The sequence below is a fragment of the Engraulis encrasicolus genome, chromosome 24 (assembly GCF_034702125.1).
Source record: "Engraulis encrasicolus isolate BLACKSEA-1 chromosome 24, IST_EnEncr_1.0, whole genome shotgun sequence".
Taxonomy (NCBI): domain Eukaryota; kingdom Metazoa; phylum Chordata; class Actinopteri; order Clupeiformes; family Engraulidae; genus Engraulis; species Engraulis encrasicolus.
The window spans coordinates 37980906-37993405 of record NC_085880.1 but is presented as its reverse complement, the minus strand read 5'-3'; the positions used below and the strand labels follow the sequence as shown (position 1 = coordinate 37993405).

Below are 12500 nucleotides of genomic sequence, written 5' to 3'. Positions count from 1 at the left end.
TTATTATGAGTTATGTTTTTGCAGTGTTATTTAGAACTGTATCTTTCACGCAAAATGGCTATGGTCTATGTAATAAAACTATAAAAGATATACGTGTATAAAAATGGATACCTTATTTTGCCAAATGATCTTTTCTTCAGTTGCACACCTGTTATGAATTTTCCCAGTTAGCGCATGCTATTTCCTAATCTCTCTCTCAAAACATGTTCCTTTCGTCATCTACTGGAGATAACGCCTGACTGATCCTTGTTATTGATTCCCCCGTTTCCTCCATAAATACGGCAATACTGGGCAGTAGGCCATTAACGCAAATTTAATAAGAAAGACCTCCTGGGATAATTGTAATGTTGTGATTTTTGGTCTTAGTCACTCATTCAGTATGTTTCTGGTGTAGCTTCGACTTGTTTTTGTTATTGTTAAGATGTGGACAAAGAGAGTTACACTTGTGTGGCTGTTATGGCTAACATGGGAACTGTTATGTCTGAATTGGAGAAGTAAGCACATTAGATGCCGTTCATGGTCCATGAATTGCCTTGTTGTCTTTTCATACGAAATTTACATGAAAGGAAACGTCAAAGTCGGGAAGGACAGCGATAATGGTCTCGCTGTCATCTGTTTGAAGTTAGGCCTGTCTTTCAGGTACATTGTGTTTTTGTTCCTGACCTTTTTTTATCCCGCTGTCTTTTAAGGGGTGGGGGTGGATTTGGTATTTTTTTGGTCTTTTAGATTTTATTAGTGACAGGACAGTTGGAGAGAGAGAAACGGGAAGCGTTTTTGGGAGAGAGAGACGGGGAAGGGTCGGCAAAGGACCAGGGCCGGAATCGAACCCGGGTCGACCGCGTTGTAGACGAGTGCCCTACTGTTAAGCCACGGTGCTAGGGCCAGGGCCAGGGCCAGAGGTGGCGGTGGATTGGAACCATTACTGTGCAGCCTCATACATTTACAAACATTTAAATCTATATGGAAATGGACAATAAAACAAATATCACAGGGTGAAAAAAACAAGCCTATGCATTTATTTTCATTGTATGTTGAGTGTAAAAGTATCAGTATCAGTACTCGTTATCGAGTACAGAAATCAATGTATTCATACCGTTTTCAAAAAAAAGTGGTATTTTGCACCCCTACATCACTGTATTTGAGTCAGGAGAGTAGTGATGTGCAGTCTGATCTGTGTCTTGTTTCGTGGGGTTCATACTGGCCATGCACTAAGCAAACTGGTCAGGGTTTGTCCTTTTTTTAATTTTTTTTTATTTTTAAAGATATTTTTATGGGCTTTTTGGGTCTTTATTCCAGATAGGACAGTGAAGGTGTGACAGGAAGTGAGACTGGAGAGAGATGGGGCAGGGTTGGGAAATGACCCCATCTGGACTCGAACCGGGGTCCCCATGGGCATGCAAGCCCAAGTGTGGGGGGCTTAGCGCGCTGCGCCACAGCGCCCCCGTTTTTTTAATAAATATTTGTTATGGCTTTTTTGCCTGTATTTTGGACAGGACAGAGGAGGAGAGACAGGAAATGAGTGGGGGGAGAGAGACAGGGAAGGATTGGCAAATGATCAGGGCCGGAATCAAACCCATGTCGCCAGCGTAGTGACCCAGTGCCCTACCGTTCGGCCACGGCCAGGGCCAGAGTTTCTCCTTCTATGAGTGCCTCAGAAATGTCCAGACAGTTACTGTACAGTACAACACAACACAACACAGGATCTAGTTTCTCAGATTTAAAAAATCTGTTTTGATTTGTTTACAGTGAAAGTGCTGCTGCCTCTGTGTCTGCTCACTGCCGAATCCTCGTAATGAGCTATGATTACAACAAGTGGTAACTGAGAGAGATGAAAAGGAAAGGAAGGGGGGGACTCCGAGACACAGAGGGAACAGACTGCAACAGACAGACATGGAGAGGAGACTCGAACGGGAGAGCGAAAGCAGAGGGAGAGCAGCAGAGCTTTTTGACAAAGAAAGGCGATAACATGTCAGCCTAGTATAGTTCAGCGAGCTGCCTGTCTTGTCTGCTTCTTATTGATGTGTGCAGCTGCCTGTCGTCTCTCTCTCTCTCCCACAAAGCTTGGCTACACTCGCTTTTTCCCAAGATCGGGCCTGAATGCCAGAACTGGGACGCCTGGAGCTCTCTCTCACTCTCCGTCTGTCTCTCCCTCCGTCTGTCTCTCTTTGTCTCTGTTCTCTTCGTCTCTGTCTCTGTCTCTGTTTCTCTCTGTCTGTCTGTCTGTCTCTCTCTCTCTCTCTCTCTCTCTCTCGCTTCCTTTGAGAGAGCGAGAAATGAGGTCAGTCCAGCAGGATCTGGCATGAGGAGAACCCCCTGGCTGCTTAACGGGAGGAGCAGAGTGGATTGGAGAGAGGAGCAGAGTGGAGTAGAGCAGGAGTGGAGGAGGAGAGGAGTAGAGCAGGGGTGGAGCAGGATCAGGAGCAGAGTGGAGTGGAGGAGGAGAGGGGAGAGGAAGTAGAGCAGTGGAGCAGAGTAGAGTACAGGATGCCCATAGGAGTCTCGGGTTGGGGTGCCTGTGAAATACATCTTCTGCATAACCCTCCACCCCACCCTCAGCTGGAATACAGTGCTGCTATTCTTCTAGTGCTAGTGCTGGGGTGTGGTAGTGGTGTGGTAGTGTGGTAGTGGTGATGTGTGTCCACGGCAGGCCTATAATGATCGTGTCACGTGACTGAGAATGTTTAACTACTTGCTACGTGTGTGTGTGTGTGTGTGTGTGCGTGTGCGTGCGAGCGATCGTGCGAGAATGTGTTTACATGTGTGTGTGTGTGTGTGAGTGTGAATGTTATTAAATAATCAGCTGCAAGTACAGTCTTCCTGTCATTATGGCTCGTTTAGAGGAGATCTGTGTTTTGGTATGCTGTACCGTAACTAATGCAGTGAAGTGGTGGTATTTTAGAATTTGTCATTCTGGTAATTCCATGCCTGCTTGTTAACTTGATATTCAATTTTTGGATGCGTCCAGCATCTCTATACGAGAGTATTTGTCGGTCGGTCTGTCGGTCTGTCACTCTGTCCGTCTGAAACGCATTCTTTAAATCGGTCAAAACACCATCTTCGCCACCATCGGACGCATCTTTGTCCGCCTGTCAGACTTGTTTTTATACTTCTATACTATAATGTGTTGAGTCCTGTGTTAATATGCATAGTAGTCTGGTGACTTAAGCTTTTTGATCTATTGATGATTGATTGATTGATTGTTACCCACCATGCATTAAACCTTTTCAGTATAAGGTGCATGCAAAAGTTATTCCACTACAGATTTGTCATCCAAATTGTTATCAGCAGACCTCTCCCATAAGGGAGCAATTTTTGCAATGTTTTGTCAGTTGTAGATTAATCTGCAAAATCACTGTTAATAGTCTTCTTCACAAATGTTCTGTTTATAACACAAACGGCTGTTTGTGCAGACCTCGTTCATGACAACACTTGAAATGAAAATGAATTCAGTTTAATGCATAAAGAAAATGTTATACTCATAGTAAGAAGTACCAATTTCTGTTTTTTTTTATTATTTTTTTTTTAGAGGAAACGGCAAGGAAGACAAATGAATGTTGAAAGTAAAAGGAATGTTGTTGTTCTACATTCTTTTTAAATAATTGCACCATTTTATATTTACTGTTTGGGTTAGTCAGTGGTCAAGTATGACATCTCTCCCTAGTGTCGAGATTGAAAGTACACTGTCCTGATGTAACCCCCACTACATTGTCCTCAAGTAGAGATGCTACACTGCCTCATTTCTGTGATTGTAGGAACATTTTCTGCATCATGTGTCAATCCATCCCTAGAGAGGAGAGTGACTGATGCTTGCTGCGAGGCACATTACATTACATTACATTACACTTAGTAGCGGACACTTGCAGAGTATTGTTTACAGTCCCTGGAGCAGTGTGGGGTAGGTGCCTTACTCAAAGGTATATTGGTAAATGTGGGGATTGAACCTGCAACCCCATGATCTACAGTTCAACTCCCTAACCATTACACCATTAGTTGAGAACTGCATTATAATCTATTGCATCTCTGAACATTACTACTATTATCATTATTTAAAAAAATATATAATATATATTATATTTATATTTTATATGTCTATTCCCGTACATATACAATATATTTGGGGCACTTACTCACAGACCTAGACTATGGTTGTGAAAGGGGGTGCACAGAGAAAAATAGCGTGTCACGATGCATGTAAGGGGGCCTTGTCTGGAATCTACTGGTATATGGGGGTCCTTGTCTGGAATCTACTGGTATATGGGGGGTCTTGTCTGGAATCTACTGGTATATGGGGGTCCTTGTCTGGAATCTACTGGTATATGGGGGGTCTTGTCTGGAATCTACTGGTATATGGGGGCCTTGTCATGGTAAACGTTGGGAACCCCTGCTCTATATAGCTCACCTGCCAACATCACTGGCCAGCCAGCCGTCATGCTCGGCTCAGCTAGATCTTGGCCTCTAATCTGGGGTGGTTGTCAAACAGCAGTCTGCCCGCCAGCCAACCCACCCAGCCAGTCAGCTTCCTGCTGAGCACTTAGTTCCTATGAGGCCACCACAGCCCGGGGCCAAGTGTGCAGCTAAGTCCTCTGTTTCCAGTAAGTATTAATGTGATGAGAGCACTAGTCCTGTTCGCAGTCAGTGTGCATGTGATGAGGGCGCTAGTCGTCTGTTTGCAATAAGTACGCATGGTATGACAGCACTAGTCCTCTGTTTCCAGTAAGTATTAATGTGATGAGAGCACTAGTTTACCAAAGAAAAAAACACGCACATCGGTCTCAAAAAGATTGGGTGCAGGACCAGCAAAGTCAAATGAAAACTGAAAATAAAGTCTACAACGCCAGGCTCCTTTTTTATTTGAATGTAGTGACGTTTCGGGCAGCTTTCATGAGAGCACTAGTACTCTGTTTGCAATAAGTATGCAGGTGGTGAGAGCGCTAATCCTCTGTTTACAGTAAGTATGTAAGTATGCAGGTGGTGAGAGCGCTAGTCCTCTGTTTGCAGTAAGTATGTAAGTATGCATGTGGTGAGAGCGCTAGTCCTCTGTTTGCAGTAAGTATGTAAGTATGCATGTGGTGAGAGCGCTAGTCCTCTGTTTGCAGTAAGTATATAAGTATGCAGGTGGTGAGAGCGCTAATCCTCTGTTTGCAGTAAGTATGTAAGTATGCATGTGGTGAGAGCGCTAGTCCTCTGTTTGCAGTAAGTATGTAAGTATGCATGTGGTGAGAGCGCTAATCCTCTGTTTGCAGTAAGTAAGTATGCATGTGGTGAGAGCGCTAATCCTCTGTTTGCAGTAAGTATGTAGGTATGCATGTGGGGAGAGCAGGCCATCATGCCCGGTGGTGGGATGTGTGATGACTGCTGCTCTGGGGTTGGCCAAGTATTACCCAATTTGCACTACAAGATCGTGCTGGAGATGCGCATACAGTATGATGTCACCATGTTGTGGTGTGCAATTGAACGTTGTTTTTTTTGTTAAAAGAAGTTAGTGCAGTATGCGATTGACAAAAGACGTTACTCTGATCCTCATACAGTATCTGTAGCTCTGAGCTATCAGACTTGTCCTTTAGCTCAGAGGTATTGTGGTGTGCCTCCCATGCCCAGACTGGAGCGTTGACTGCAGTGTTGCCAGATTGGGCTGTTTCCCGCCCAATTGGGCTGCTTAGAATTGAAATGTGCGGGTAAAAATGGCATTTAGCAGAAAAAACCTGCCCAATTTTTGCCATAGAAATCAATAGAATTGGGTGGGATTTTGTGCTTTTAGGCGGGTTGTGAGCCTTTTTTGGGCTGGAAATCATCAGCCTCATCTGGCAACCCTGGTTGACTGGCAGGTGGGGGGTTCGAGCCCCAAGTGACGGACTGCACAGGACTGCACAGGAACACCTCAGTTACACACATCAGTCTGTCCATCTTTGACACTCTATTCCAGTGAGCTGATCTGGTTGAACTGATCCATCATGTGTTGGACGTGGAAGTGGTGGACGGGTACCAAATGGAGAAGGGTCCAGCTGCAGTAAAACAGTTCCACCCTTAATGCAAGCACGCCCATGGGCGTTCCCGGCATTTGCCGTATTGGCCAATCGTGAAGGGATACTGCATGATGTCATTTTCAAGGCCATTTCCGGATGAAGGCTCCATGTTTGTCACAACGATATCCCGTCCAAATTGTTATCTTCCAGAGAAACGTTTCACTGAACATTCCACTGACATAATATTCTCAACAATTTATGTAAGAAAGTGAGATAAATCACACGTTTTCTAATCCCAATGTCTTTTGCTTTGTCTTCCCGTACCTTGGACATTGTAGCTAACTGTTTAGGACTTAGGATTTGTGTCGCTATGCACAAATTTGTCATAGCAACGTATCGGGTCGCCAAAATGCTTTAATTTCAACACGACGACGTTGACATCACCTTATCAAGGTCACTGTTAACACTGTGTAGGCTATATATGATTTAACATCCTTTCCAGGATATTCACACACCCGGACAAATAATAATAATTAAAAAACCCTTTTTTGGCGAGGTTGTTCACTTGGTATAGGCTACTTAGAAAAGTTTGAAACGATGTAAAACATCAGCAACACATTCCCGACTTTTTAAAGTAATGCGTGTCACCTCACCACATTTATGTGGCAATGTGGTCAGCTTGGAAAGAGCAGATATTAATGAAAAAATATATGAAATAGTATTTGAAATGGCAATAGGCCATTTTTGTTCTATTGGAGAAAAACGATTTCTTCATTACCATAGGCCTACCATACTCCATGTCTGTCTATGATTTAGGAGTGACCACACTATTGAAGCTTACCTCTTTATCCAGGAGAGGTTCCAGATTGGCCTGTCTTAATTCAAAGGCCATCAGAAAACAGAACATTTTTCCTACCATCATAACCAGTGTTTGTGCGTACATAATCAGGGCCGCTGACAGCTTTGGCTGTGCCCAGGACAAAGTCATCTGAAAGGGCCCCCCACTCAATACATAGACTACATACAATGTAATGAGGACCCATTCCTGGACCTCTAGTCTCACTGGGCCCAGGTCAACGGACCCCTTTGTCCCCCCTGTCAGCTTCCCTGCATGTAGGCCACATACATTGCTGAAAGAAGTGAACGAACGAGACAGGAATGAAATGTGAAAATTTATTTCCGTTTACTTTTACACTATGAAGTGTGAACGGTCACCTCTTCCTCTCCTCATATTCAGAGTGCATAAAACAGCACTCAACTGTGTGGTCTGTTGATAGCCTAGTACAGTAGATTAGACTCCATTTTTTGACAAAAAAATCTATGGAGGGTTAACACAAAGTTTGAAATTGTGTTTGACCAGTCTCCAATGTGCATTTAACTAATAACTAAAAATAAGGCATTGACATTAAATACAGACTGATACATACTATAAATACACTCACACCCAAACAGTGTGCAATTAACATACTGATGGACAATAAATACACAAACACAGTGGACACACACACACACATGGCAGGAGGAGTTCATACAGGTGATGTGAAGATGCTGTATACAAGGTGCAATGAGTAAAATGTAAGTGGCATGGTGAAAGAAGTGTTCATGGAATATTCTCTCGTGTCCTTGGTTATTCATGTGGTTTTCTTCAGTGCGTTGAGGAGTCTGATGGCTTGTGGAAAGAAGCCGTTTCCCAGTGTGCTTTTGCAGCACCGCATGGTGGGCTAGCGCTTCCCTGATGGTAGTAGGGAGGGTGGTCTGTGTGCTGGATGAGTTGTGTCTTTATGTTCATTGCCCTCTTGGAACAGTGTGAAGTGTACAGATCCGGAATGGCTGGTAGGGGTGATCTTATGAGCTTTTCTGCTGTCCTCACCACTCTTGACGGCTGCCATGCCAGACAGAGAGGCTGCTGGCCAGGGTGCTCTCAATGACACCCCTGTAGAAGGTGGTGAGTGCCGATGTGGGGAGGTCGGCTCTTCTCTCATCCTTCGCAGGAAGTGGAGTAGTGTCTGTGCTTTTTTGAGATGGTGGAGCCATGTGGTGCAGTTGGCAGAGGAGGAGCGGCACAGTGGTTGGTGCTGGGTTGATCAGGTTCAGATCCGAAGTTGCTGGTGTCATCAGCCCTCCCTCTGAAAGCTGGCTCCGTGCCTGTCAAAAAAAAGGCATGTTAATGTTATGAATGACTATTAAGACAAAAACAACCACCCCTTATCTACCTACAGAAGGACATGACATGAGCATGTGCATATGCTTGTGCACATGCCCCCACACACACTGCTACTGTCTTAAAGTTTGGTGCGCGTGCATGCATGCACGCCTAATCTCTCCCCCTTTGCCTCAAGTCAAGTGTGCATTTTAGAGGTTGTCCTCACCTGCACATGTGTGAAGAGCAGGAAGATTGGAGGTTGAGGATGAAGAGGCAGGGCAGGAGGTTCTCCTTGTGAGCGGCCCTGGTCCTGATGCTGATTGCCCATCACCATGCTGTGGCTCATCAAACCCATTACCGGCATATCAATGCTGAACAGGAACGACTGCTTCCATCTGCACGCATGCACACAGACATACACACACACACGAGAGGGATACATAGAATACACTACATAAAAAAAAAACACACCCATCATTTTAATGCAGAACACCAGGCTGAAGATACACAGCTTCTGGCCTGTGCAGGGATCACTACAGTGCCAGTGTTTTGTGTTATCCTCTATACATATTGCAATAAACGAACACAGCACAGAAAGGAATTACTGTTTGAAATATGTATAGTTCTAGTGCAGAACAAAACAGATTCAGTGTTTTCGAAGAGGGGATGTCTGCGCTTCAGCCTTGGTGGTGCTCACCGTCGAGGACAGCAGTATAAAGACAAGCTGGGCTACTTCACAGTGACTAGACCCAGAGATGACTGGAGCACTCAGCAACTTTTTTTAGAGGTTTTTTATTTTGGTGCACAAAATGACTGACGTTTCGGCGCACCTGCGCCTTCCTCAGAGTGCGCCGGTGCGCCGTGCGCCGAAACGTCAGTCATTTTGTGCACCAAAATAAAAAACCTCTAAAAAAGTTGCTGAGTGCTCCAGTCATCTCTGGGTCTAGTCACTGTGAAGTAGCCCAGCTTGTCTTTAGATTCAGTGTTTTACTCACCACTGTGTGCAAGTTTCTGTGTTCAGCTCAGGTGGAAGCCTCCATCACAACATGTTGGTACTGACATCAACCATCCTTCAGAAAACTGCCTCTCTGCCTGTCAGAAATAGCAAAATTATGTTACCACAACAAGGTAATATCTTAAAGATATCCTTAACCAAAGACAGACAGACACACACTGCCACTGTCTTGGTTCTAGGAGACACACACGCCCTTTAAGGGTCACATGTATAATGACCGGGTTCTCACTTACTCACTCGCACACTCCTTTTCTCCTACGTTTGCCACAGACAATGCAGTGAGTTTTTAAAAATTGGCCTTACCTGCACATGTGTGAAGGGCAGGAAGAGGTTGAGGATGGAGCTGCCAGTCAGGAGGTCCAGAGCTGTCCTGGTCCATCACCATCATGTGGATCATCAACCCCAACTTCTTATATCTGCGTGCACACATTCTCTCTCACACACACACACACAATTGGAGAGATACAGGTTATATGGCACATCAGGAGGCAGGGGTATAATTGCGCTTAGATGTTTAGAAATAAGTAGGTGCATGGACCCAAAAAGTAGAGTTCAATGTGGGAGCACACTTAAAGCGATGGTTCGGAGTAGAATCACCCTAATGCCATTTGAACCGTGACACCCATCCACCTTTACACCCGAAGTGTTTTCTGCCGCAGGCTTACATCAACAGAGTTGCCGTGTTATTCGATGTTTATTCCGGTTAGCTTGACTCAAGCGCATATGGATACTGGGCACCGTCTCCAAACTTTCCCCACAAAAATAACATGTCATGACACCAAACTTCTGCAGTAGCACAAATATGGCCTGTACTCACGAAACGAAGCATTTGGAAGTTTGGAAATTGTCCAGGAGTTTAGTATTATCAACACAAGCTGAATAGCTTCTCTGCTGCTAAAGCTGTGCCAACGTTACTTCCGTCATATGAGACAAGCCCGTAAAAGTCTTCAACAAACTTCCAGACGAGAGTGTTAAAAAAGTTTTCACTGAATTGTGATTAAGGCTTATATTTTCAAGGCAATACTTAAAAGATATTTCAAATCTTACCTACTATCAATTAGACAAGGATTTTCGTTATCAATACTGATGCTGAATTCACTTTTCATTGTGCATATTATGAGCTTCGTTGAGGACTCTTACATGCTTGTCTTAGATGACGGAAGTAACGTTGGCGCAGCTTTAGCAGCAGAGAAGCTATTCGGCTTGTGTTGATAATAATAAACTCCTGGACTATTTCCAAACTTCCAAATGCTTCGTTTCGTGAGTACAGACCATATTTGTGCTACTGCAGAAGTTTGGTGTCATGACATGTTATTTTTGTGGGGAAAGTTTGGAGACGGTGCCCAGTATCCATATGCGCTTGAGTCAAGCTAACCGGAATAAACATCGAATAACACGGCAACTCTGTTGATGTAAGCCTGCGGCAGAAAACACTTCGGGTGTAAAGGTGGATGGGTGTCACGGTTCAAATGGCATTAGGGTGATTCTACTCCGAACCATCGCTTTAAGACACTAAGGTCAAGTCACTACTCTCTGATGGCAGTAACCTGAAACGTCTGCTCTACTCTGCTCTGAGAATTGTTTAAAAAAAAAAATCTGATTGTGCTTGACCTTATGTCTTATTTAGTGTGTGAACCTGCTCCCACATTGAACTATATGGCACATTTAAAATCAGACCCAATGACAAGTCAAGTCAATGTAACGGACATGAACCGACCATTACATTAAAATAACAAACTTAACAGTCTTTGGATGATTGAAGAGGCAGGAGAGATGAGGGGTCTCGATCCAGTAGCATTTATTTACTTCCCAATCTGAAACAACAGACAGGGCGGACACAATGAGGCACACTGCAAGGGGGCGAAGCAAACGGCATTCCTGCGACACAATAGGCTCGTTAGCACCTGTTAACTTCATAACGATCGCGGACATTAATAGCGCTAATTTACATACTTTGAGCGAAAATTGCAACGAAAATATCAACACAAACGTAACAGAATATGCTCCCATCAAAGATCAATAAAATAACAGAGAAATTAAAGTACAGAAACATCATTAAATAGTTTGTGACACGGAGGAAAAAATAACACAGCTTACCCCTTGCCAGAAGTGAGGAAGATTTCCGGGGTGCCACACCAATTAACGCCCCATCAGAAACAATGGGTAACGATAAACCCATCCCAAGTACATTATAGCCCATATATTTTGAGAAGTTCACTAAGAGAACATATAAAGGTTTATTTTTAGCACTACTACATCAAGTCATTATGACAAATATACACACAACATCTGAAACTTAGGAAGGGCGGCCTGTTAGCTTGCCTTGAAGCTAAATAACATTAGCCAAAACCGCTAGTTGGTGGGCCGAGGTAAATGTTCGCCCTCCGACTGAAAGTCAACTCGTAAAGTAACCGTTATGTATATTCATGCATTTATATTGAAATCTTACCGACAGTTGAGTGATCGCTGCAGCGAAATCCATTCAGTCGTTTTAAAAAGTCCTGTGCGGCGCTTGTGTTGTCATTCGGCAGCATGTCACTGACTTGAGAAACTTGAACAGCCAAAGGGGCGTTACTGTGAGGGCGGTCTAGTAAGGAGGAATGGGCGTAGCGGTATTAGCTGGACAAGACGCAGCTGGACCATATTGACCAAATGTGCAGGCCAGATCCTGTGTTGTCTTGTGTTGTGTTACTGTGGAGGAAAGCTTAAAGCAATATACAACACTCCCTTCCAATATAGCTATATAGCATTCTCCCTTCCAATGTAGCATTCCCCCTTCCAATATAGCATTCTCCCTTCCAATATAACACACTCCCTTCCTATGTAGCAACATAGCATTCTCCTTCCGATATAGCAATATAGCATTCTCCCTTCCAATTTAGCAATATAGCGCACTCCCTTCCAGCAGTTTTTGTATGGACTCTGTGGACTCTGTTGGACTACAGGAGCACATTTAGTGATGCGGATATATGAACACACAGAAATGCACTCTCTGTCTCTGTCTCTGTCTCTGTCTCTGTCTCTCTCTCTCTCTCTCTGTTGTTCTCTTTCTCTCTCTCTGTCTCTTTCTCTCTCTCCCTCCCTCTCTTTCACACGCACGCACACACACACACACACACACACACACACACACACACACACACACACACACACACACACACACACACACACACACACACACTCAAATATGCACACAATAGATTCTTCACAGTACATAACCATTCTCATATTGGCAAAGCTGTATCTAATAGTGTGTGGAAAAAGGGAGACACAGGGTGCTCTGTAACTTTGTAATAAAAAAAACACAGGCTCCCCAGGTAGCTGTAGAAATTCCCCCATTTTTTTTTTTGCTGAGTCCATTGATTCAAGCTTTAATGCA

The 12500-nt window shown here is 44.1% G+C and overlaps 1 protein-coding gene and 1 long non-coding RNA gene across 2 annotated transcripts in view; one reads left to right on the top strand and one right to left on the bottom strand.

Moving 5' to 3' along the window:
- Positions 1-12500, top strand: part of LOC134441319 (protein bicaudal C homolog 1-B-like) — a 136033-nt gene that overhangs the window by 15522 nt on the left and 108011 nt on the right. The gene's annotated exons all lie outside the window — the stretch shown is intronic.
- LOC134441320 (uncharacterized) lies at positions 7123-9687 on the bottom strand. The gene is made up of 4 exons (XR_010033138.1): positions 9425-9687; positions 9102-9198; positions 8333-8501; positions 7123-8108 (listed from the first exon to the last, which is right to left on the bottom strand). It is a non-coding gene; the product is annotated as an uncharacterized LOC134441320 (long non-coding RNA).